The sequence below is a fragment of the Felis catus genome, chromosome B1 (assembly GCF_018350175.1).
Source record: "Felis catus isolate Fca126 chromosome B1, F.catus_Fca126_mat1.0, whole genome shotgun sequence".
In the NCBI taxonomy this organism is placed as follows: Eukaryota; Metazoa; Chordata; class Mammalia; order Carnivora; family Felidae; genus Felis; species Felis catus.
The window spans coordinates 65994988-66021425 of record NC_058371.1 but is presented as its reverse complement, the minus strand read 5'-3'; the positions used below and the strand labels follow the sequence as shown (position 1 = coordinate 66021425).

General features: G+C 32.8%; 1 protein-coding gene and 1 long non-coding RNA gene across 5 annotated transcripts in view; one reads left to right on the top strand and one right to left on the bottom strand.

Annotated features, from left to right (window-relative positions):
* FSTL5 (follistatin like 5) overlaps nt 1-26438 on the bottom strand; it is a 786930-nt gene that overhangs the window by 535697 nt on the left and 224795 nt on the right. The window lies entirely within an intron of this gene.
* LOC123384890 overlaps nt 1-26438 on the top strand; it is a 38472-nt gene that overhangs the window by 8199 nt on the left and 3835 nt on the right. Inside the window, exon 2 of the long non-coding RNA XR_006596606.1 lies at nt 19362-19414. This is a non-coding gene — a long non-coding RNA (uncharacterized LOC123384890). The remainder of the gene's footprint in view (nt 1-19361; nt 19415-26438) is intronic.

Below are 26438 nucleotides of genomic sequence, written 5' to 3'. Positions count from 1 at the left end.
ATCCAATACAATTACCCTTAACCCTGTGCAACTTGGGTTGCTGTTGTTGCTTTTATTTTAATTAATCTTATAGTGTATTCTGTAGGAAAGAAATATTTTTTTTTCATTTTTTGTTTGTCCTACAAGTGTTTTGGTTTTTTTACTTTCATTCATTCTGGATGCACAGCTGAAATAATTATTGAATTTTCATTTATTTTTTTTGTTTAATGTAGCCTTTTAAAAATGTTTATTTATTTTTTTGCACACACACACATGCGAGACAACCTGTGAGAGTGAGCAGGGGAGGGGCAGAGAGAGGGAGAGAGAAAATCCCAAGCAGGTTCCCTGCTGTCAGTGCAGAGCCCAGCATGGGGTTCCATGTCACAAACGATGTGATAATGAACGGAGCCAAAATCAAGAGTTGACGTTCAACCAAATGAGCCACACAGGTGCCCCAAATTTAGCCTTTAAAAGATATTATTTCACCATTCTTTATGATGACAATTTTGCCATTTTTCTTAATGTTTTTCAATATGATCCATGGCTTTCTCCTTTGGTAGTTTACTACATTATTGATGCTGTGGCAAATTGCCACAAATTGGATGGCTTAAACAACCCAAATCAACTCTCTTACAATTTGGGAAAATACAAGTCTGAAATGGTTCTATTGACCTAAACCATAGGTATTCGCAGCACTGTGTTTCTTCTGGAGGGCCTAGGGCAGTATCTATCTTTTGCAGCTTCCAGAGGCTGCCTGTCTTTCCTTGGCTTGTGGTACTTTCCTTTGTCTTTAAAGCCAGCAACATAGCATCTTCAAATATATTTGTTCCCTGTTCTAGGCTTTCATTATCTTCTCAGATCTCAGTCTTTTGTCTCATTTTTTCCTTTATAAGGAGGACCTTTGTAAATATATGGAGCCCATCTAGATAATCCAGGATAATCTCCCCATATCCCTATCCTTCTAATTTCATCTGCAAAGTTCCTTTTGCCATATAAGGTAAGGTATTCACAGGTTCTGGAATATGGACATATGGGATATGGGATATGGACATCTTTGGGGAGCTACTATTGAGTGTACACAGTTTTTTTGTTTGTTTCTTTGAGTTTTGTTGTTGTTGTTGTTGTTCATTTGTTTTTAACAGAAGTTCTATTTAGATATGATTTTCTTTGATTTGATTTTGGTATACCTGGGCATGGTTTTATTTTTTTCCTCCTGCATAGTGTCTGCTGAGATTCTTGATTCTACAGGTACTTTTCCAAATTTTGAAAATCTTAGCAATTATATCTTCAATTTTTTCTCATTCTAATGAGATTAATTCTAATCTCTTTTCTTTTTGAACTCCAGTTTACATATATAGAATATATTTTCTTGCACTAAAGATCTCAAATGTTCTGTCAATAGTTCTTACTCTGCATTTTCTTCTTGCTTCAGTTTAGATCATCTTTAAAATCGCTGTCCAAATTCACAGATTCTTTTCTTCCCTGTGTCCATTGCTCTGATATCCAAACGGAGATGTGTTTTTCTTAACATCTCCATGTGGATTTTTAAAAATAGTTGACATTTTCTACTTCAATACTTCCTCTGTTCACTCAGGTTTCTGCTATACATTTTAGCATATTTACTACAAACTTTTAAAATTCTCTGCTTGATAATTGTAACATTTAGGCCATCTCTACAGTGGTTTCTATTAATGGTTTCATTCTTTGATGATGTTATATTTTATGGCTCCTTTTCATGATTTTTTTGTAATTCAGAAGAAAATGATATAAATAATATTACCTTCAGAAAAGGGCACATCCTTTATCTTTCTGAACAGTAATGTGAGTCCCTGAGTCGATAAATGTGTTCTTGGGAAATTCTAGCCTAAGCTAATGTTTATATTGAGTTCAGTTCTGATGAGGTTCATTCACTTCCGCAGCGCCTGGGATCTCACCACCAAGGACACTGTAAAAATCACTTTTTTTGATTTACACACAGAACCAACACTCTAAATCACAGGAGATTTGGCTCTCAGCTATTTGGGTTAGTGAAAAATTCTATTTGCTATCTACTTCTGCCTCCTACTCCTACTTTGCCTTTATGATATTCAGATGTTCTCTCATTTGTTCTCTGCCCTGCTTCCCTGAGCCCACATTTTGAAGAACTGTGGTCTAGCATTCAGTGAAAGCTTGAAAAGCCTTGGTGATTTTTTTTTATTTTCTCAACTTCCCTATCCTGCCACATCCTTAGGATGCCGTGCTTTAGACTCTGAGAAGACACAATGTGCTCAGAGGCTTTGCTTTAGTTCCTGGGCTACATAACCTGTAGCAGCCATGCCTGATATTTCCCAGAATGTTTACCTCTAAGGAGCTTATCTTAACTGTTTCATCTTTCCAACTGTTAACAACTTTTCTCCCTCCCCACAGTGTTCAACAGCCATAGCCTCCTAGTTACTGAAGACCCAGAAAGCCTCATTTCGTTTTCCTTCAGTTATCCAGACCTGCCCTCAGTCTTCGGTGGGCTCCAAATGCCTCACATGAAAGGTCTCTCTATCTACCCTTCTGCTTCTTTAGTCTTTTGGCTGCAACTCCCGTTCTCACTGAAGAATGTAGAGAGTTGACAGGTAGATGAAGACTTGCTTGCAAGGTGGAGCCCCTCAGGATTCTCCATCATCATGCCAGAAACCATTTGGCATTATTTGCTAGTTGCTAGTCCTACTACCACTACTGTATGTTAATTTAGGTTTGTTTCACTTTACTCCATTCCCTGATGAATTCCTCCTCCTTCATCCACTCCACCAAGGATGAAAGCAGATTTAGGTCTCTTTTCTCCTAAGAGAGCCTTGTTGCTTCATAGGTTTTACTTCATTAAAGTTTATTTGCATCCTCATTTCCGTAATGGGTTCTTAAAACTACGATTTTGTCAGTTTTCTGTTTTTTTCTTCATTATTAGAGTAAAAGTGATATTCTCTTGAAACATTCTATGTCTTACTTGGAGGCAGAAGTCTGCAAAGTTTGATACTAAGTGTATACTAACTAATCCTGACCTGAAGGCTTATTGTCAAAATTAACTTACTTGTAATATTTAAATTATTTTACCTATTAGATAAATTAAAAACAATAGTGTAAATGAAGTTTAAAAGGCAAATAAAATAATGCATAAAATCTGTAACTTTTGACTAAAGAATCGCATAACACACTTTGCTGCAAAATTATTTGAAATATATTTTGGAATTTTCAATTTATCTATTGTGTATATGAGAATGTTCATATAGTATTATGTCTTTACATGGGAATGCAGTTTTATTTTTAAAATAGAATTACATTTTTTTGGAATAATAGCAGTGGGAAAATAATGACTTTTTATAGCAATGTCCTTATTGACATAATTCTCAACTCAGTTATATTGATACAAGAACTTCACGTTTTATAAAAAAGATTTCAATGTATCTATAGTCAACTTCACGGATTCCTTGTTTAGGTGAAATATATAACTTTCAAGGTATTATATGTTTACTCATGGAAGGTAATAAAAATATAAGCTGCTTGGTAGAATGTTAAATTGAAAATTAATCTCTGAAAAAAAGAAAACTTTACAGATATATAATGACAAATAACAAAAGGTTTAAAAGTTACACGTGGGGAAATAATGGATGTTCCTTTTTAATGTAACACCATCCATCTCACTAGCTTTGATTAGACTTTTAGGTATTGTCGTCTTTTCTCTTTCTTTTTAACAGAAAATACTTTTGACACTTGTCAGACACAATCAATAGTTCTATTTTTGACCTAATTGAAAAATATGTCTCAGGAGAACTAGAGATGGAAAGTGAGAGAGAAGATAAAAATCTGGACAAAGGAAAGAAGGGAGGATATAATGTAGTAGTTTTCAAGTGATCGTTACAGAGTGATCGGAGGTCATTGGAAAACAGTTTAACTCATCATATAATAAGGACAAAAAATTACTTCATAGTGCTTTTAGCCAAAGCCTTGAAAAACATCTGGAACTCGGGGCGCCTGGGTGGCGCAGTCGGTTAAGCGTCCGACTTCAGCCAGGTCACGATCTCGCGGTCCGTGAGTTCGAGCCCGCGTTGGGCTCTGGGCTGATGGCTCAGAGCCTGGAGCCTGTTTCCGATTCTGTGTCTCCCTCTCTCTCTGCCCCTCCCCCGTTCATGCTCTGTCTCTCTCTGTCCCAAAAATAAATAAACGTTGAAAAAAAACATCTGGAACTTCTAGTTAAGTTTTGTTTTGTGCATCAGATAGCAACTTAGAAAGTATAAGAAATAATCTCATTTTTTAATGTAAACATTCTTACGCAGTGTAAAAGATGCCACCTGGCTTTGGAAATAAATATGGTTAAGGTCTTAGCTTTAAAAATTAAAGAATTAATTGAATTCATTCATTCATTTCACAAATATGTGAGGGATAACTAGGCACAGTACTAGACTAAGGAATAAAATGGCCACAGTATTAAGCAATACCTTTTAATTTTGATCAGACCAGGTAAGTAGAATCTATTAACTGCTTTTGAAAATATCTTTAGGTAAATTAAATGTAGACCTTATCATCATAACTTTAAGAACAACCTTTTTATTAAAAAAAATAACCATGTACAAAAATATGATGGGTTTATAGAGAGCTAAGCATACATTAAATTATATGACCATTTACTTTTGGCTCAAGGCAAGGTTCCTTATCTTCATGAATACAAGACACAACTCTTAGGAATGATTTAGACATTTATCTGCCTGCAGGCCCTGAAGAAAGATGGCTTATCACAGGATTATTTTACTCCCCTTTCTCCCCTTTAGAATGTATTATCACAGGCAATCTAAGTAGGTCCTTTAGACCATACCTTAAAAATGTGGCTGTTTGCTCTCTCTATTTAGAAGATTTGCACTGTAATCTGTTATATAATGTGTGAGCCTGTGGACTCAATTCAAGTATATATCTTAAAGAATAATGCTACAAGTCCTTCTGTTAACTTTACAATGAACTCATCTAAATTACAGTAAGATTAGAAAATTATAAAATTTAAGTATTCTGAAGCTTTTTTTATTTATAATTTTAAAATTTAACTCTGTATTCAACTGATTTGTGACAAGTTGTGCTTAAGTTATTTGAAAATATAAAATACAGGAAAATTTACCTTTAGGATAATACATTTATTTTATGCATTTAGACAATATATAATGGACACTGTTAATTTATAAGCTGTATGTGTCCATGTGAATTCAAATCAAAAATTAGTCACATATTTAACAGAACTGATACACTTCTCTAAGTAGGTAATTTTGCCTTGATAGAGTCAAATAACAATCTTTCTATGTGATTTCAATAAAATTGCACAGCATTAGGTCACCACAAAATTGCCAAACACATCTTTTCAAAAATAGGGTAGAAATAATTTAAATCTAGGAGGAACAAAAACAAAATTGCTTCACTTTTTGTATTTCAAACCCCATAATTATCCCATATATATATTTTTTCCCTAATGATTTTCAACTGTTTTCTATATAAGATATAAAACTTGGTAGATCTGGAAACAGTTTTAAAAAGTATGTTTACAGGGTGCCTAGGTAGCTCAGTCGGTTGGGTGGCCGACTTCAGCTCAAGTCATGATCTCACAGCTTGTGAATTCAAGCCCTGCATTGGACTCTGGGCTGACAGCTCAGAGCCTGGATTCTGCTTTGTATTCTGTGTCTCCCTCTCTCTCGGCCCCTTCCCCACTAATGCTCTGTATCTATCTCTCTCTCAAAAATAAATAAACATTAAAAAATTTTTAATAAAAAATAATAAAATAAAATGTGTCTTTAAATTTGAATTTTGTTTTGTCAAGGAGTAAGTCATTTATATCCATTACTTAAATATTAACACAACTAATTTTGCGATCGACTATGCAGTATAACTTACTGAGATATTATATGCTAGATGATCCATCGCATATTAATGTTTAGTATTCAATTTGAGTGCTACGTATCAAAGGACAATAAAGTAAAATGAACATATTATAAGATTCAGCTGTGTTACAGAAAAACATTAGAATAATATTTAAAACATAAAAATGAGCATGTATGAAATGAATTTTCTTTTTTTACAGAATTTGAACCACTAATGGGCAAAGCTGTGGTACACATGAATAATTGATATCTAAGCTTAGATTCTGAGTGGAGTAAAATGAGTAGTCCTATTATTCTTATGTTTTGGGTTTTATTTTATTTGCATTTGTGTTCTTCCTGCCTTTACTGAGATATAGCTGACTTATAACACTATACAAGTTAAAGGTATACAATGTGACGATTCGATATATCTATATATCATGAAATGATGACCATAATGAAGTCAGCTAACATATTTACCACCCCATACAGTTATTGTCTTTATGTGTGTGGTGGGAGAGCTAACACTTGAGATTTACACTCTTAGCAAATTTCAAGTATATAACACAATATTGTTAAATGTAGTCACCACGCTGCATGTTAGATTCCCCAGAACTTATCCATCTATAAATGAACATCTTTACCCTCTGACAAACATCTTCCCATTTTGCCCCATCCCCCAGGCCCTGGCACCCACCATACTGTTTCTATGAGTTTCACTTTTCTAGACTACATACATAACTGAAATTACACAATACAGTATTTTGTTTGTCATTCTCTGTCTGGCTTATTTAACTTAACATAATTCCCTCAAAGTCCACCCATCTCAGACATGTCAAGAGTTCCTTCCTTTTTTATGGCCAAACACTATTCTTTTGTATATTTACATATATTCTACACTATGTAATACTATCACATTTTCATTATTCATCAGCTGTCAATGGACACTCAGGTTGTTTCTATATCTTGGCTATTGTGAATAATGATTCAGTGAACATGGGAGTGGATTGCAGATATCTTTTTGAGATAGTAATTTCATTTCATTCACATATATGACCAGAAATAGGATTGCTGGACTATACAGTAGTTCTAATTTTAATTTTTGAGGAACCTCCATACTGTTTTCCATATGGCTACACCAATTAACATCCTCAGCAACAGTGCACAAGGGGTCCCTTGTCGACACATCCTTGCCAGCACTTATATCATCTTTTTTTTTTAAGTTTATTTATTTTGAGAGAGAGGGAGAGAAAGCGAGCATAGGCAGGGGAGGGGCAGAGAGAGAGGGAGAGAGGGAGAGAGAGAGAAAATCCCAAGCAGGCTCTGCACTGTCAACACGGAGACCTACACAGGGCTCAAACTCACGAACTGTGAGATCATGACATGAGTCAAAACCAAGAGTCAGATGCTTAACCAACTGAACCACTCAGGTGCCCCTTCATCTTTTGATAACCGTCTAACAATGTGAGGTGATATAAAATTGTGGTTTTGATTTGCATTTCCCTGGCAATTAATGATGTTGAACATCTTTTCAAGTTTCTGTTGGCCTTTTGTAGGTTTTCTCATTTGTATGTTTTCTTTAGAAAAAAAAATGTCTATTCAGGTATTTGTACATTTTGTAATTGGATTATTCGCTTATTTTTATTATTGTATTGTATGAGCTCCTTATATATTTTGGATATTATTCTCTTATCAAATATATGGCTTACAAATATTTTCTCCCATTCTGTAAGTTGCCTTTTCATTGTGTTGATTATTTCTTCTGTTCCGTAGAAGCTTTTCAATTTGATGTCATCCCACTTGTAGAATTTTGTTTTGTTGCTTGTGCTTTTGTTGTCGTATCCCAAAATTCCTTGCCAAGACCAACATTGAGCTTTTTCCTTATATTTTCTTTTAGAAATTTTATAGTGTCAGGTCTTACATTTAAGTTTTAAGCCATTACAAGTTAATTTTTGTGAGCATTGTAAGATAGGAGTTCAATTTACTTCTTTTGCATGTGAATATCAGTTTTTCCCCATATCATTTATTAAAGAAACTACCCTTCCCTCGACAGAGTATTTTTGACTCCCTTGTCAAATATTAGTTGACCATATACATGTGGGTTTATTTCTGGGCTATTGATTCTGTTCTATTGGTATATGTATCTGCTTTTATTCTGGTACCACGTGGTTTTGATTGCTATGTATTTGTAGGTTGAAATAAGGCACAAATAAATAAAAATATATCCACGTTCACATTTTAGAATAATAAATATTGTTAAAATTTCTATACCCAAAGTAATCTATAGATTCAATGCTATCCTTATCAAAATTCCAATGGCATTTTTAACAGAAATGAATTATTCCTAATTTAGTTAATTTGAATAAATAGATTTTTTAAATGAGATAAAGTCAGTTATATATTAAGAACCATAATACATATAAAATTATTAAAATATTTTAAAAGGCTATCTCAAAATTTTCAAAATATTCATAGACCAAATTCCTTTAGTTTCTTGCCATGTAGAATTAGCACAGATACTTTTATAAACTACTTGGAAATTAGTGCCTATAAATTTGGCTATTATTCTATAGATCTCTTCAAGCCATATATTATATATTGGAGTCTACATGTAAAATATCCCTGTTTGTGTGTGCCCCTATGTGTGTAAAATGTATCAGTGTGTCCATCTCTATCTATCTATCCATTCATCTATCCATCATCACGGTAGGCCTGGGTTTTATATTCCTGTAAGGGAACTCCATCCTTCCTTTGTTACTTCTTTTTTCACTGTTTTTATTCACGTATACCAAGCACGTTACATATTTCTCCCAGAGCTGAAATCGATAAACTATCATTGAAAATATGTCTATCATTGAAAATATGTCAAAGGGCACCTGACTATCACAGTTGGTAGAGCATGTGACTCTTGATCTCAGGGTCATGAGTTCAAGTCACATGTTGGGTGGGGAGCCTACTTAAAAATATATGTATGTCTATTGGTCCATCACTTAAAATATGTCTCAATAAATGTCAGAGGCAAATTAAGAATAAATATATAATAAAATAGGACACGAAAAGACTAAAGTTAGATAATGTGGAATTTAGGACTAGATAGCAACTGGGAAAAGAGACAAAATTTTATGATGATAAAAGTTTTAATATGCAATGAAAACATAATGATAATACAAAACATAATGATAATACATATTAAAACACAGAAAAACAAAAATAATAAAATACATGAGGAAAATTTACTGAGAAATGCAAGCATTAAAAAAAAAGTATACCTCCCAATTTAAATTCTCTTCTGGATATTTTATGCCACATTGATATAAAAATATTTTACTTGAGTATTTTGGTTTTAATTTATGAGTCAAATAATAAAATGTATAATTTTCCACAGACAATATTTATTTCTGGGAGAGAGAGAAAGAGTGAGAGACACTATGTCCCATGAAAAGAAAGAAAGTTCTTATATGTGTAAGGAACAGCTACAAAAATTACCTTAATACACACACACGTACACACACACACACACACACACATGCACACACTTTAATTAGTTACAGAAGGCAGAATTCCTCCATATCACATTACTGGACCTCAAGACAATTAAAAGATAAATAAATTATAATAATATAAATAACCCTCAGGTAGATACTTTAAACAAAACCGAAAACATCTATTCTAAATAAATCTCACATTAAAAAATAAAAATAAAACTTAGAACTTAAAAGAAATCAGTGCAAGGCAATAACATTTTATGGCAATACTCAGAGGATGTAGAAATCCCACAGAAAGGGAAATATTTAAACTTATTTTCTTTAATATTAAGTAAAAATCGTGAAATAAATTAACCTAAGTATCTCATATAGCAAATAAAAACTGAGCAACAAAATACATCAAAAGAGAATGTCCAGAAAATATACAGCTAGCAAAAGACACAAGACTAGCAGCCTAGTTAAGGAGTGACCTCTTCTGCGGCAAACAGAACCTGCATTTGGAGTGTGTTGAGTCCAGCTTAGTATATTCACCATCCGGAACCCTTGCAGCTGGAGTGATCATGTGACATGGTTTTGATTAATAACAAGTGGGCGATATATAAGAGGATTAAAAATTTTGACCAATGACACAGACCTGTTACTTCTTTTTTTTAAATTTTATAATGTTTATTTATTTTTGACAGAGAGAGAGCGAGCGAGAGAGAGAGAGAGCGAGAGCGAGAGAGCGAGCGAGCATGAACGGGGGAGGGGCAGAGAGAGAGGCAGACCAAATACAAGCAGGCTCCAGGCTCTGCGCTAACAGCACTGAGTCTGACATGGGGTTTGAACTCACCCACCTTGAGATCATGACCTGAGCCAAAGTCGGAAGCTGAACCGACTGAGCCACCCAGGCTCCCCTTAATTTTTCTTCATCATTGAAACACAGAGAGATGCCTGGAGGGGCAGAAGCCTTAAAACTGGAAAAATGAGAATTACATTCACAGAAAGAAAGAAAAAAATTTATGGGAGATTGGTGTCGGAGTGAAACTATTGTACCAGCTACCTATTTTGTTATTACAAATGAAACCTCTTATTCACTTAAGTCTATATAAAGATTTAGTTTGCAAATGGCCAAATGAACAAAGAACTGAGGAAGGAATGAATAGTGAAATATAAATAAATGAATTTCAAGAGTAAGTAGAATACCAAAACATCTAGTTCTTTCAAAATGTAAGTATGTAGGTTGCTTATTTAAAAATGAGGATAAAAATGAAATATAGACAAAATATGTGAAAATTGATAAATGACACACAGAATGACTTTATATCTACTCTAAGATAATATAAAAAATAATAATTAGGAATGCATGAAAGTCTTTACAACTCTCCAAAATTATAAAGGAGGACACTGACTTATTTTATCAAATAAAATTTGGATATTTATGTATTTCAAAAAATAGGAAAAGAGAAAAATATTTACAACTCATAAAACAGAAAGGACTAGTGTCTATAATATATAAGCCAGTCCCACAAATAATAACACATAATTTAATAAAAAATTATGCTGCCAAATAAGGCATAGAATTGGAATCATAAGTTAATGTGAAAAATGCTGACACTTTCTAATAAAGGTACACAAAACAATGCAAACTGATGTTTTACCCATAAGATTGACGAAAATTAAATAAAAATTATGTTTATTTACTTTTGAGAGAGAGAGAGAGAGAGAGAGAGAGAGAGAGAATGAGTGCAAGAGGGGCAAACAGAGAGGGAGTCACAGAATCAGAAGCAGGCTCCAGGCTCTGAGCTGTCAGCACAGGGCTTGACACCAGGCTCGAACTCATCAACTGTGAGATCATGACCTGAGCCAAAGTCAGACACTCAACCCACAGAGCCACCCAGGTACCCCACGATTGACAAAAATTGTAGAACATGTTAACACTAAATGTATTTACACTGGCATGTCTCAAATAATTATACATTTAACTTGGTATTATTTATTAGAGTGATGTGGTATACTTAGTAAAATTTTAAATACATAAGGTCTATAAGCAATGTGTTTAATCTATTGACAGAAAAAAAATAGCTCAGCATTACCAGCAGAAGCACTAAGGAATTTGTTATGAAATTGTTTGAGAAAAGGGCTGGTTATATAAAATATGTAATTTAACAAAAATTAACAAAATTAAATTAGATTTTTATGAACTGATTTGAAAAGATACAAAGATTCCCTGGCTTATAAAAACAATGTTTATTAAAAAAAAAAAAAAAAAACTCTGAAAATACACAGTTGGGATGAATGGTGGATAGAGTGTTGCTGTTTTGCTGTTGTTATTATCTTCAGGCTTTACTTCTGTGACCAAATATAATTTATAAAATGTGTATAAATGCATATCACCTACCACCATACTTTTGCATTAATGTAAGCTAAATGGCAGACATTTGCACAAACATACACTTCTTCCATTTTATATTGTGGTATGGTACTTCCCCTCATGTCCAGGCCTCATAACAAGTGGGTAATATGTTTTGCTCCTCTTATTCATGTGACTTTCTTTAGCCAAAAGAATTTTAGAAATCAAGATACAAGCAGAGACTTGTAAAAATCTTGTTCTCTTGTTTCTCTTACTTCTTAATGAATGAAAACATGCTTAGAATAGCAACTGAAGGGATGAAAGAGACATGTGGGGAGAGCAAAGGCCTACAGCAGCCAAACAGAGTAATTCCTACTACACGAAATAGCATATTTAAGACAACCATTTTATGAAATCCTCAGAAGTTGATTTTTTAACAGCTATCAGGTATAACTGATGTACATTTAACTATATATATTTAAAATATGTAATCTTAATTTTCTGTAAACATTTATAAATTGAATAATTACAGCTCAAGGTGTAATTTTTGACTTACACACACTTATGTTTATTTTTCTAGCCTTTAGAGATTGTTGAGTTTCATAGATTTGCTGGTTTATAATTTTTTATCAAATTTGAAAAAATAATTTTCTGGGCTCCAGTTACACATAGCATTTCTAAGATTTCAGTTCTATATATGTTAGGCTGCTTGAAGTTGCCCCACAAATCAATGATGCTCTTAATATTTAAAAAAAATTAACATTTATTCATTTTTGAAAGACAGAGAGACAGAGTACGAATGGGGAAGGGGCAGAGAGAGAGGGAGATACAGAATTCGAAGCAGGCTCCAGGGTCCAAGCTGTCAGCACGGAGCCTACTGTGGGGCTCTAACTCACAGACCGCAAAATCATGATCTGAGCCGAAGTCGGCCGCCCAACCAACTGAGCCACCCAGGCACCCCAATATTTTTAAATCATATTTCTATTTCTGTTATATTTTGGATAATTTTTATGAATCTATACTTGATACTTAATGTTAGCAATCTCTTCCTCTGCAGTGTCCAATTTTCTGCCAATCCACCCATTGTTTTTTTCATATCAGGCATTGTGGTTCTCAACTTTAGAAGTTTAATTTGGGTCTTAGTTACATCTTCCATATTTCTAATTAACACATTAAATCTCTAGTCTCTTGATTTTATGGAATATAGTTATAGTATCTCTTTTAATGTTCTTATCTACTAATTTTATCATCTCTGTCATGGACTGATTTAAATTGATTGGTATTTCTTTTCATTGTGTGTTATACTTCCCAATTTTTCACATGTCTGGTGAATTTTGATTGGATAGAAGGTGTTGTGAATTCTACCCAAGGTACTTGATATTTTGTATTCTTGTAAGTACTACTGAGCTTTCTTCTGGGATGGAATTAAGCTACTTGGAAAAAGTTTGATCCTTTTGCAATGTGCTTTTAAGCTTTGTTAACTAGGATTAGAACAGTGGTCAACGTAGTGCTAAATTTGCCTCATTCCTCAAACAAGACCCTTTTGACTACTCTCCCTAATGTTTTACTTCTTGAATTATGAAATACTCTACTTTGGATTATGGGCAAAAGAACTATTCATAGTTCTATGTGAGCTCTAGAGATTGATCCCTCTAATTATTTCTCAGATCATTTTCTCATGTTTCTGCTCTTCAGAACTCAGCTGAAGCCTCGAGGAAGAATTTCTTCAGATGTCCAGATGTCCAAATTTTTTTTTCTCTGTGCAATTTTCTCTTTTCCAGTACTTTGCCTTTTGAACTCTAGCTTTGCTAGCCTCTCCAGACTCCAGCTCTGTCTCCTTAATTTATGGAAACTCCTTGGCCCATTCTAACATCCCTGTCACCGGGTCACATGGTATGGAAATCTCCCAGCCCATGACCTGGGGGAAGCATTGTTCTCACATTGTTGTTTACTGGTCTCTCAGACATCACTGTCTTTTGTTCCCTGATGACCAAGATCTTAAAAAAATGTTTCATATTATTCCTCCTGATTTTCTACTTGTTTCAAGGAGGAGGCTGAACCCTCTTCCTGGTCCTTCAACTTGGCCGGAAACACATATTTTGCAATGGAGTTTGAACTTTTACTCTTATATAACCATTATTTTATTTAAGGTGACTATATATTATATTAAGGTCACAAAAGACTTATATAACTTTTAAAGAAATATGCCAATTTCAATGATTCTAAGATGAACATTTGCCTACATAGATGCAATGATTCAATTTACAGACTTTATTTTTCAGTTTTGTAGTACCCAAATAAAGTCTTACAATAAATAGACTTCTACATTCAGTGTGATATATTACTTCAGAAGTTATAAACTGACAGGTAAATAGTTTTTAACTATTTAGTAAATTATGACTACGTTATCATGTTAAAAATATGTAGACCCTTTTATTACAGTTCTAATACCAATTGATTGAAAAAATGGTAACAATGGCAAAAAGTTCAGTCAAGCTTTTAAATTAATATTTTTTAGTAATGTCAACAATTTCTAGCTTCATTAACAAAAAGTAGCATATATGTGTGAGAAATCATCTATTTAGATTAGAAATGTTTCTTGGTATACAAATGGTTTTAGAGATTTTTTTCAATAATGTTTCACCCTTCAGAGTTCTGTGCCTTACAATTTATTGGGTGAGAATTGGCTTTCTGAGAAAGCTAATTCAGAGGTGTGATGGTGAATTGGCCTTTAACACAAACAGTAATTCACTAAGTGGTGTCCTGGTTGCCTAGAAGAATGAACAATGTTTTAAATTTATATCCAGGGAGCAGTTTACACAGAGGAGAACTTCTGCCTTCTTGCATGCTCAGCATGACAAAGCTAGCATTTCAGAGTATTCCCAAACTCCAAACTAAAATCACATTGAAATTTCAAATCAAGCCAAAGAAAGCAGATATACATTTATTATCCACGATGTAGTTAAACAAAAATAAGTTTCAGCACTTGAATGTTCAGTTAGCTTATTTGCTTTTCCAATATTTAGTCCTATGCTAAAATATTAACAGGCAGATTGAGATATATGAAATTTTAATATACTCTGAATATTATGAATATACTATGAATATACAATGAAATCTGTATAGAAATTATTTATATTTATATATGTATTAAATTATCTATACTTATTTCTTATCGAATCATTATTATTTCTTAAATTATTTTTATTAAATAATTTATTAAATAATATTATTTATTATTAAATAATGATTTGCTTAAAAATAATAATTATTAAAAATGAATATAAATACTTATTCAATAATTATTTATACGCTACATATATTAATATTTTATTGAAATATTTACATATATATTTCAGGACGGAAATGAAACTGCTGCTAAACTATCTTCTTTACAGGGCGCCTGGGTGGCTCACTCAGTTAAGTGTTGGACTCTTGATTTCAACTCAGGTCAAGATCTCACGGTTCCTGGGATGGAGCCCCTTGTCAGGCTCAGCACAGAGCCTGCTTGGGATACTTTCTCTCCCTCCCTCTTTCTGTTCCTCTCCTGCTCACACACTGTCTCTTTCTCCCTCAAAATAAATAAATAAATAAATAAATAAATAAATAAATAAACAAACATTTAAGTATCTGCTTTCCACCAAATGCAAGCCTGATATGGTATTAAAATAGTAAGAAATTTTGAGAAGATAATTTAAAGCAAAAATAGTTTTTAAAAATTCTGATATGGGGGCGCCTGGGTGCCTTGGTTGGTTAAGCGTCCGACTTCGACTCAGGTCATGATCTCACCGCCAGTGAGTTGGAGCCCCGCGTCGGGCTCTGTGCTGACCGCTCAGAGCCTGCAGCCTGTTTCAGATTCTGTGTCTCCCTCTCTCTCTGCCCCTCCCCTGTTCATGCTCTGTCTCTCTCTGTCTCAAAAATAAATAAACGTCAAAAAAAAATTTAAAAAAATTCTGATATGAATGGGAAAACTATGTTAACAACTCAAAGTTATAAAGATTCATGAACTATGATGAAAATAATCAGGAAATGCAGTGAATTCATTTGTAAATGAACATGAAAACTTTTAAATTTAAATTATTGCTCTACATGTATATCTCATTAAATATAACTACTTGGTGAAGTTTTCTTATATATATTCTTGCCTATATGGATTATATGTTTATAACTAGCTGTATTTTGCTCTTTACTTTCAAAAGGAATGAAAACTTGAAGAAATAACTTTGGTTGTAATAGATCTTAAAATTTGAAATGATACCTTGCATAGCTACTAGCTTAACTGGTCTCTTTGGTCCCAAAGATATAATAAGCAAATAAATGTTATATTCACCATTTCACCCTGGAAGGAAACATACATGAATATTTTATAAATATAAAGTTTGAATTCTGAATCACATCTTCTCTTTATTTAATAACCATCATTTCTTATTAAATTGAAAATTTTAAACCTTGAGAACTTTCATTCCATCTCCAAAACAATTATCAAAGCTTTGTCCATAAAACAGAACAACATCAATGTCTCCAAAGTTGATAATTTGGTGATATTAACTTCTTTTTACATATTGTAGAATTCAATTAGTACCTGAGTATTAATTTTTAAAAGTTCTTCTTACCAAAATTCATATCATTTTTAAACTTCATAAAAAAAAAACACACTGGAAAACAAAACAAAACAAAAAAACCCACACTGTAATTATACAATTTTTCAACTAGACAAATTGGGTCAGGTGGGTCCCAATTGAGTGAATTTATGTATTTTTAAATAAATTAATTATCTACTAACTAGTCGGACATATATTTTACTTATGCTAAATATAGTAATAGGTGTTGATGATATTATATGTTAATATGACATAAAATTTATATTTATTTCAATAGAATCTTTTTATTTATAAAAATTGAGTCACAGACACTCACAGAATAAGTCAAACATGAATAAAATCGCATGAAGTATTTAAGTATTTGTGTACCCTACTCTCAAATTTAAAATATTTGTACCATATTAGAATATTAAGACAGTTACAGAACAAAATTTGAGTATTTACATAAACATTCCTAAGTAGATTCTAAGTTACCTAAGAATACAGTCCCACTTGTTCTTTTAAATATTTTGTCTAAGAACCTAACATTATTCTCAGTGTGCAATTATTGTGATATGAATTAGAAAATCTTTTCTGCTTCCTACTTTAGCCAACACTGTTCCTTTTTTGAGATCTAATAATTCTCTTTTCCTCTATTGTAACCCCTCAACACTCTAATTGGTACCTTCCTATGAACTGAGAGGAATAATTGCCCATACTGCTCGTTTGAAAATGGAATTAGAAGCACTGTATGATAGCATCTTTTATTATTACCTTTACTGTTGATTATCCATCTTTTAATTTTCATAACTTGATGCCCTATCTTTTAAGTTCTTCTAGGGCAGGCACTATGAATTAAAAATAATTTTGTCATTGATACAGCTTATTAACTGAGACCTTAATACTCTTTAAACCACTATTTAGATAATCACTAACTGCAATTTCAGGCATGTCCATAGAACTAAAAAACTGTTATTTCTCAAGGCACTTGAAGGACTATCATTTAAACACATTCATTTTCTAATTGCGGAAAATTGATGTAAAATTTTTATATTCTAGACATGTGATTTAGAGATCAGAATCCATTTTTCCCCTTCTCTCAAGTAGCCCCTTATTATTACAATAATGGATAAAAGTTGCCATTCTTCTAAAAGCTGAATCTTACCAACAAGAGTAACATGCATTTTCATAGGTGTATGTATGCAATTAACAAGTACTTCTTGTACTTGTTAATACCAAAAATTATTTGAAAAGCTATCTGTATATAGTGTATCAAAATGTTGCTATCAAAGAATGTTTAGAACCCCATTAAGGATTATTTTAATTTATAAAGATATTTCAAGAAAGGAAATAAAAGTGTGTGTGTGTGTGTATGTGTGTGTGTATATGTATGTATATGTATGTTGATGTATACTGCACTTTGAGAGGTAAGTATTGTTATGAAAGAAAAAGCATAGGTTTGGGGATTAAACTAAGTTTGAATTCCAGCTATGCCACTTGCTAGCTGCATTTTGTTTAGCCCAATTTACTACCAATAGAGAGGAAATATAATAACTCACAGAATTGCTGTAAGTTTAAACAAAATCATTTAAGTAAAGGATTATGGAGAACATGTGAATATAGTAGATGATAATTACTGTTTTTTCCTTGCACTTTCTTGTAAATGAATTCAAAATAACTGTAAAATAGTAAAATAGGAAGTCTCCCTTTGTTCTATCAAGTTCATAGAGTCACCTTCAAGATCGCAAAAATGTTCTTGGTTAAAAAGATATTTTTTCAGAAATCTTTCATATATTGCATACAGTTACAAGAAGGGCATTTTTAAGAAGTTGATTTTGAATTTTTTTAAAATATAAATCAAAACAGAGCATTCACACCAAGTTTCCTCATTTGCAGGTTTATTTATTATGCATAATTCTCACTGCAGCTGAAATACAACAGTAACCATGGCTCTTCCTTAGATAACTTAATTATGCTCTCATACATTTCCACCTTTAAAAGAGTAAAACCTTATATTGCAGAAACATGAATTAGGATCTATACTTGAAAACTCATATAAAGAAAATCATAATCTAAAATATGGTATTCTTTAAAATGTATGCTTCTATGAACCTTCCATTTCTAATGACTGACTTTTTGCAAGAGGTTGATGCAATTCAATAAAAAGAGTTCCTCAAATTAATTTTTTCACAAAAGTTTGCCTATTGTTGATTTCAACACAAAATGCAAACTTAATATTATAACCAATTAATGGTCTCACCTATGTATTAATATGACACTATACTAACTGTACAAATTCAAGGCATTTTCCCCCTGCTTACTCTGGACACATGGCTAACTGTAAAATATATGGAAAAGTGATTTAAATAATTTCTGAAATTACTAAGACACTTTGGAAATTGGTTGTAATAGTAATCTTATGAGATCCTTGCACATAATAATATATCTCCATGAATTCTGAATTATGTATAGTTTTTTTATTATTTTTACTGAGACAAAAGATTTCAGGAAGTTAACTTTTAAATAATATCCTTTTTTCCCCCTAGTTGTATTTAAACTTTATGAATGTTAAATACTAACTTTTCACACTTGCAATGATTTTAGTCCCTATTCAATTCTATGTGACCCTGAAATATGATAGATATCAAATAAAGACACTGCATTGAAGGTGGCTTTTATTATAATTTGAAGAATATATCTGAGGGTATCTTCTCGATTGGCAATGATTTTGACTGCAGTGGAAAATTTCAAGTCAGATTTCACCTCTAGCAGAAAATGACATCTTCACACTTCAGCTCACTGATTTTGGTTTTGAATTATTTAATTAAAAATCAATTTATCAAATTCTTTATTAGATTCAAAAGAGCTTTGCAGTAGCTCTTTAAACACATTTCAAGTTACATGTAGATTGTTACAGTTTTCCTCTCAAAACCACATAGTGAAATGAAGCTACATTATGTTGAATAAAAATACTACAAAGTTTTAGCTGAAATTCCAGGAATTAGCTATTTATTATTTACATCAAGAAATCTCAGGCTCTTGCATGTGGTAAAGTGAGAGATTTAATAATATCGAAGGTTAACTGTTTTAAAGACCCCCTGTGGTTTTTCTTCTTCTGTTACCATAGGAAATCATCTGCCAGATTTGTGGTCAGTTTACTGTACTCTTCTATGAAAACAGGTAATATTTAATTTATAATGTTTGCTTCATTCTTAGTCCATAAATATTAATAACTTCCTGTATTTGCCTTCTAGGACACAGCATGATAGTAATAGAAATTCGTGAAACATGAGATTTAGCTTCTAGTTATAAGAGTTACATTTGGGATAAAACATTCCTAATTTTATATCACATATGGTCACTACTTTCCAGAATTTTTTTTCCTGAGCGCCTAGAAAAGTATAATAATTTCTCTGTAACAAATAAGACCATCCTTAATTGTTGGTTCATCACTGCATTGTTTTATTTTATTCTAGACCAGGATAATGCCTATCTAATTTTAAGAAAGCATCCAGAGTTGATGTAAAACTATTAAGGTATCCCTTAAAGCATTATTAAATCTAAAGGATAACTGATTATTAGGAAGTATACATTAATTATTTTGAATATTTTTCCTCAAACACATGTTTTTTCATGGGTTGTTGAATTTTTTATTATACCTTAATCATTAATATTTCTAATGGGCCCATTACCTTTGTTAGTTGACCTTAACTTCCATTCGATACCTACGGTCCCTTATACAACTATATCCAGAATCTTAAGCATGTGACCACCCTCTAAATAGTTTAAGTGTCACAAATTTATAGGACTAAAGACTAGGTCTACCCTAATACGTTTTAGGGATTTAGATCTTGTAGCAATCTCATTTGAGCACGAGAGAGGATCGAAGAGTGTTGATAATTTCACCTTGGAATGGTAACTAGATTTTTCATCTGAACTAGAGAGTGAAACTAATATTACTTGGTATCTTTCACCTTTTACTTTTTATGAAACTAATTATTCATTTAATTTGTGTGAGGGAGAGGGAGAGAGAGAGCTGGAGTGAGAGAGTGAGAAAGAGAACACACTAGAAAGCAAACTGAGTGGGTAGCTCACAGTCTGTATAAGACCAGACAGGATTTGTCTTGAGATACGCATTTGCTATGCCCAGTAGAAATAAATTTGGGAAGAATGTGACCTATGTATCTACTGAGGAGGCCATTATTGTTTATTCCTTTTTTGAAAAACTGACATGATTGGAACAATTTTAACATACAGCCTGAGCCACTGCAGAAAAACTGCCATATCTTTTTTTTTTTTTTTCTTTTTGGAACCGGGCCAAAATCTTTGGAGAGGGCAAAACTATAAATAGCTATAAACAATTTCTTGAAAACTCAACAGGAGAATGGACATCCTGTTCATAAGACCGATGGTTTGGGATTTTCTGAAGTAGGAATCAGTAGTGAATCAATGTATAACCCAGAATAGTTTAGCTAGTTAACATCCATAGCAAACTTTGTTTTTTTAACTTATTTAATTATTCCCTCTTCTGCTTCTTCATAAAAACTCCTTGCTTTCACCCTGCATGTGGGACACACAGAATCTGTGCTCCCCAAATTGCAATTCCTTGCTAGCAAGTGAATGATCATTTGCCTATCACTGTGGCTTTTTATTTTCAGTTTAACAATTTCTTCCTGCTCTTCTTATAAAGGATATTTAAATAAGTCAGGGAGCAATAATTCACACTTTGCTTAATACTGAATACAGCATTTTTCAGGCACTTGCTTTACAGCACAGAGTGGAGGGATTTAAGGGATGAAAAATGATAGGGATTGCCATTTTCTACTGGTAAATATATTTAGATATCCAACTTAGATGCCTTGGAAATAATGTTTCTCTTTTCACCAATTATCAGTAGGATATGGGTAGTCTGTCACAGTTTAGAAAGTTCCTACATACTTAGTTATTAATTTAGGGACTGTTGAATAGCCAGGTTAAATAAATGTTATGTAAAACACCTGGGACTTAGTAAATTTTACTGTATGTATGTGTACATATAAATTTGTTATTTTGTGTGGAAGCATTTGTGTGTGAGTGTGCATTCTGTGTGTGTGTGTGTGTGTGTGTGTGTGTGTGTGTGTGTGATTTTCTTATTGCCACAGAGCTGATTTGCAATAAAGTTTTATGGTAGGAAATATGAGGCTATCACAAGAAAACTTAATGTATTTTATTTGATTCATACTAAGCAGATAAATGAGATTATGAAAGCTTAAGTTTCAGTTCACACTGAAATTTGGCTTACAGCTCTATAATTTGAGATCATCCATCCTGATTTTGTTGATCTCAAGCATTACATTCTAGGTTTCACTAAATCGCTTACTTTGCACTGCTACATATAAAACACTAAATGAATTATTCAGGAAATCTTTAAGGACATTTTCATAAGCACTTAAGGAAATATCAAACAAAAGCCACCAATGAGGTGGCGTGTCCCTTCCCCAAATTAGTATGCTTGAGTCCTTACCCCCAATACTTAGAATGTGGCCTTATTTGAAGGAAGTGTCCTTACAAAGTTTATTAAGTCAAAATGAGTTTATTAGGTGGACCCTACTCCAATATTACTAAAGCCCTTATAAGAAAAGGAAATTTGGACACAATGGTAGACAAAAGGGAAAAAATGTGAAGACATAAGGAGAAGGCCGTCTGTAAGTCAAAGAAAGATCCCTGGAATGGATCCTTCCCTCATGGTACTCAGAAGGAGTCAGTCTTGCCAAAACCTTGGTCTCAAACTTGTGGCCTCCAGAACTGTGAAAAACTAAATTTCTTCTCTTCAAGCCATCCTGTTTGGGGCAATTTGCTATGGCAGCCCGAGCAAACTAATATAGAACGTCTTCCTTGACATCATGATTTTATTTGGGTACATCCACTCCATCCTTATAAAATAATGCTTTACGTAAGTCAAATGAATGATTTACTCATAGCTTAACATGAAAGAAAATCTAGATCTTTCAGTGGAAACATTTTACATAAGATGGACTTAGTCACAACTAACTTAGCCATAAGAAACCTGTTAACCCTCTCCACATAAAAGTAGTATAAGATTAACTGACTTGTTTTCTATTTCCCCTCCAGCCTTTTATTCTGTATACAGAATCAGTTACCAGCTAAGCCTCATGAGTTCAAAATGTCATTGATGAACAACTATAAACTGCTCTCTAAAATCAAAAGTTACACTACTAAAATACACAATATTGAGTACATTCTAGTACTCCTTCTTCTGATTTCTATTTGAATGATAATAATTCCTGAATAAATTAAGTCATTATATGAATAATTCATTTTATATATAAACATTTTCATATTTCATTTAAATTTTCAAATTTCTAAACAGATTATTGACTGTTCTAAAGGGAACACAGATAAACTATTTTAAAATTGAAGTTGTCCCTTTTAGATAATACTCTCAATATTTAATTTCTACAAATAAAAGTTTCATAAAAAGTTGCCCAATTTAGTAATTTGAGATTTATGTCTCAAACACACAAACAATTGTCTCATAGTTAAACCATGTTATAGCATTACCTAAATATAGGAATTTGAATAAAACTTTTGGTTTTAGTTTAATGTAGCTGAGATAGTCATCTAGCTATATCCATTATAAGTCAGTCAGAGAAACTCTGATACCATATGATTTCATTCACATGTGGAATTTGAGAAACTCAACACATGAACACGGGAAGGGAAGCAAAAAAGATAAAAACAGAGAGGGAGCCAAACCATAAGAGATTCTTAAATGCAGAGCACAAACTGAGGATTGCTAGAAAGCAGGGGTGGGGTTCGGTGGGGGCTGAGTTAAATGGGTGACGGGCATTAAGGAGGGCACTTTTTAGGATGAGTACTGGGTGTCATATGTAAGAGATGAATCACTGGTTCTACTCCTGAAGGCAGACTACACTGTATGGTACCTAACTTAAATGTAAATTAAAAAGAAAGAAAGAAAGAAAGAAAGAAAGAAAGAAAGAAAGAAAGAAAGAAAGAAAGAAAGAAAGAAAGAAAGAAAGGAAAGAAAGAAAAATAAAGGAAGAAAATAAAATATTAGACTTGGAAAAAAAAAATCCAGGCTAGAATCACAGTTGTTGAAGGAAGTTGACATGTCTCTGTCACATACTATTGAGAAACTCCACCTTATGGAATTTCTTCTTCACTCATTTTAAAGGTTTATTGAGCTAGAAACAAGATGAATAGCCTGCCTCCATATTCCCTCAACAAAGTCAATACTTTCCTAAACAAAAAGCACACAACAAATATAATCCCCCCACAAAAAGAGAGAGAGAGAGAAAGAGAGAAGAAAAAGAAAGAGAGAAGGGAAGAAGAAAAAGAAACAAAAGAAAAGGAAAAAATAACTCTAGGAAGAGGAAAGCTAAAAACAGGATGATTCTGATTCTAAGGAAAGGAGAAAAAATAAGCAATTATATTAAGTACACTTGTAAGTTATTGACTTATGGTCAAATGCTATAAAGATATAGAGGAACTAAAGATAATATAACTTCTTGTATTAAACTGAAGTGTTTAAAAAATTAAGGGCAGACAGACAAAAAGCATCCTCACACTATAACATTTGAGACACAATTTATCTAGAATAAATTAACTTTTCTTTTTTAAAAGCATTAATCACTGGAAGTAGTTGGTTCAAACAGGCTCCTGATTTAAACTTCTTTCTGAAAATAAAAATGTTTCTTTTTCAATTTTTAAGACTAATAGAAAGGATTGAAAATGATGAATGGGGAATCTCAAGCCTTCATATTTAAAGAAATATCTTCTTCCAGACACCTTAGTGAAGAGAATATTTTGTGCTGAAAATAAACTAGAGAATTTTCCAAGAAAGAGTTTTCCTTTAATATCCACTGTGCTTATGGATGTTTTAAAAATAAAACAAATGTAGGGGCGCCTGGGTGGCGCAGTCGGTTAAGCGTCCGACTTCAGCCAGGTCACGATCTCGCGGTCCGTGAGTTTGAGCCCCGCGTCAGGCTCTGGGCTGATGGTTCAGAGCCTGGAGCCTGTTTCCGATTCTGTGTCTCCCTCTCTCTCTGCCCCTCCCCCGTTCATGCTCTGTCTCTCTCTGTCCCAAAAATAAATAAACGTTGAAAAAAATAAATAAAACAAATGCTTCTTTGTTGTTCTTTAAAAATATAATGCAGTTGTGAGGAACAAGGGTTTGGTGTACTTCTGATTTTTAAAAAATACCCTCTCCTATTAACTGAGGGACCATGGGTAGTTTATTAATCTGCACATATTTCTTTATCTGTAAAACGTATTGTTCTTAAACTTACATGATACGACATTGTGTGATATGATACAAGGAGACTTCATCTGGCAAAAATGTTAGAAAAACTTGGTTAAGGGAGAAATATATCTTCATTATTAAGTATGTGCGTAATATTATATATAATGTATAAAATATAAATGCAATTTTTTGAAAAATTCTCATTCTTTCCACTGAAATAAGTGATATAGTCTATGAAAGAGGTAAAAACACACATACTTGAGAAACAGTATATTTATAAATCAAATAAATACATTGTACTATACATGTACTACTGCATATTTCTCATAGTCATATAAAATAAAATATTTGTATTTTTCTTATAGCATAAATTCAGAACAGAAATTCCCTACCTAATATATAAACTGGCCATTTGGGAACAGAGCATTAAAAAAATAGGTAATCTGAGATTTAGAAGGCACCTCAGAGACATTCTAAAACAGGCCATTCATTTGATATTTTAATCTCCCCCCAAAGCTTTTCAGCCAGGCATTCAATCCATATATGTTTGAATACCTGTTATACGCAGCAGTAACACTGCCTGCTAAATTTGTCTCTAGCATCCTGATTATTTAAAACTAATATTTAGTTTTTATAGAGCCAAATATATTCACTTTAGCCTCTACTTATTAATCCTTTGGGGTATTAAGAGAAGAACAATCCTTCTTGTCCTAACAGACTTTAAATAAGCAAAGAAAATAATTATGCTTCCCACTAACACCCATAATACATATATGTACATTTACACACACACACACACACACACACACACACACACACACACAAATATACACATTACTTTGCCTTTTTCAAAAGAAATATCTAAGGACCAGGAATTTATGAGTTGGCTGTGAAACTTTTTATCACATTCACTGGCATTGTCTGTACAGATACCAGGGTGGTGGCGGGGAAGAGAGGCCACATGTTTCTGGAAATAAAGGCCAGCCTATATGTGAAAATAGTATTCCATATTTACTGTTAGTAGAAAGTGCAGCTTCAGTTAACCTATTCTCTCAAATGACCTATTAAGTATATACAAATAAGTTTAAATCATACTTTCTTCTGCTGCTTCACTGTTTCCTTTCTCAAGTCATTTTGTCCACCAAAGCCTGGAAGTAACATATTTTGTCCGATTATACTAAAACTACTTGGCCTAATGTTGGCATGCTTAGGGTTACAAAATATTTACCTAGTTTATTTTCTATCAGAACTTCAAGACATATACAAATTTGGCAAGCATTTCCTCTATAATCTAAAAATATAGACTAATACCAAGTCACAAACTTCCAAATGCACTTAAGTTTGCTTCTATTTGGAAAGAAATGCATTTATAAGAAATGTTTTAATGTATTTGGGCCATATATCATTGGGAGAGATTAGCTAAAGCCACAGATATAGAAGATACATAATTGAATATCACAGTGCTTTAAGAAACTCAGCCTGTAATAGATGAAAGAATAACATATACATAGAGGACGTATTTCAACATAGCACCAACAGAATGGGTGAAGACATAAAGAGGAACAACCTGGCATATGGGCACTGTTGATACAGATGTTGGTAAAATGAAACAAGCAGTGAATGTTTGAGAAAATGATCAATACATCATATGAATATCGCCTCTAACAACATAAGCTTACCTTAAAGCATATTGGTGAGTCAACCATTTGGAATGTAGAGTAAAATGATAATAATTAAGATTATGTTTATAGTTTGTAGGTTAGTATGTTCAAAAGGGCAGAGGATAGGACAAGAACATAAAATAGATTTCCATCCCAAAAGAAAGAAAAAGAAAGAAAGAAAGAAAGAAAGAAAGAAAGAAAGAAAGAAAGAAAGAAAGAAAGAAAGAAGAAAGAAAGGATATGTAATAACCAACATTAACTGGTTGTGATGTTCAGCATT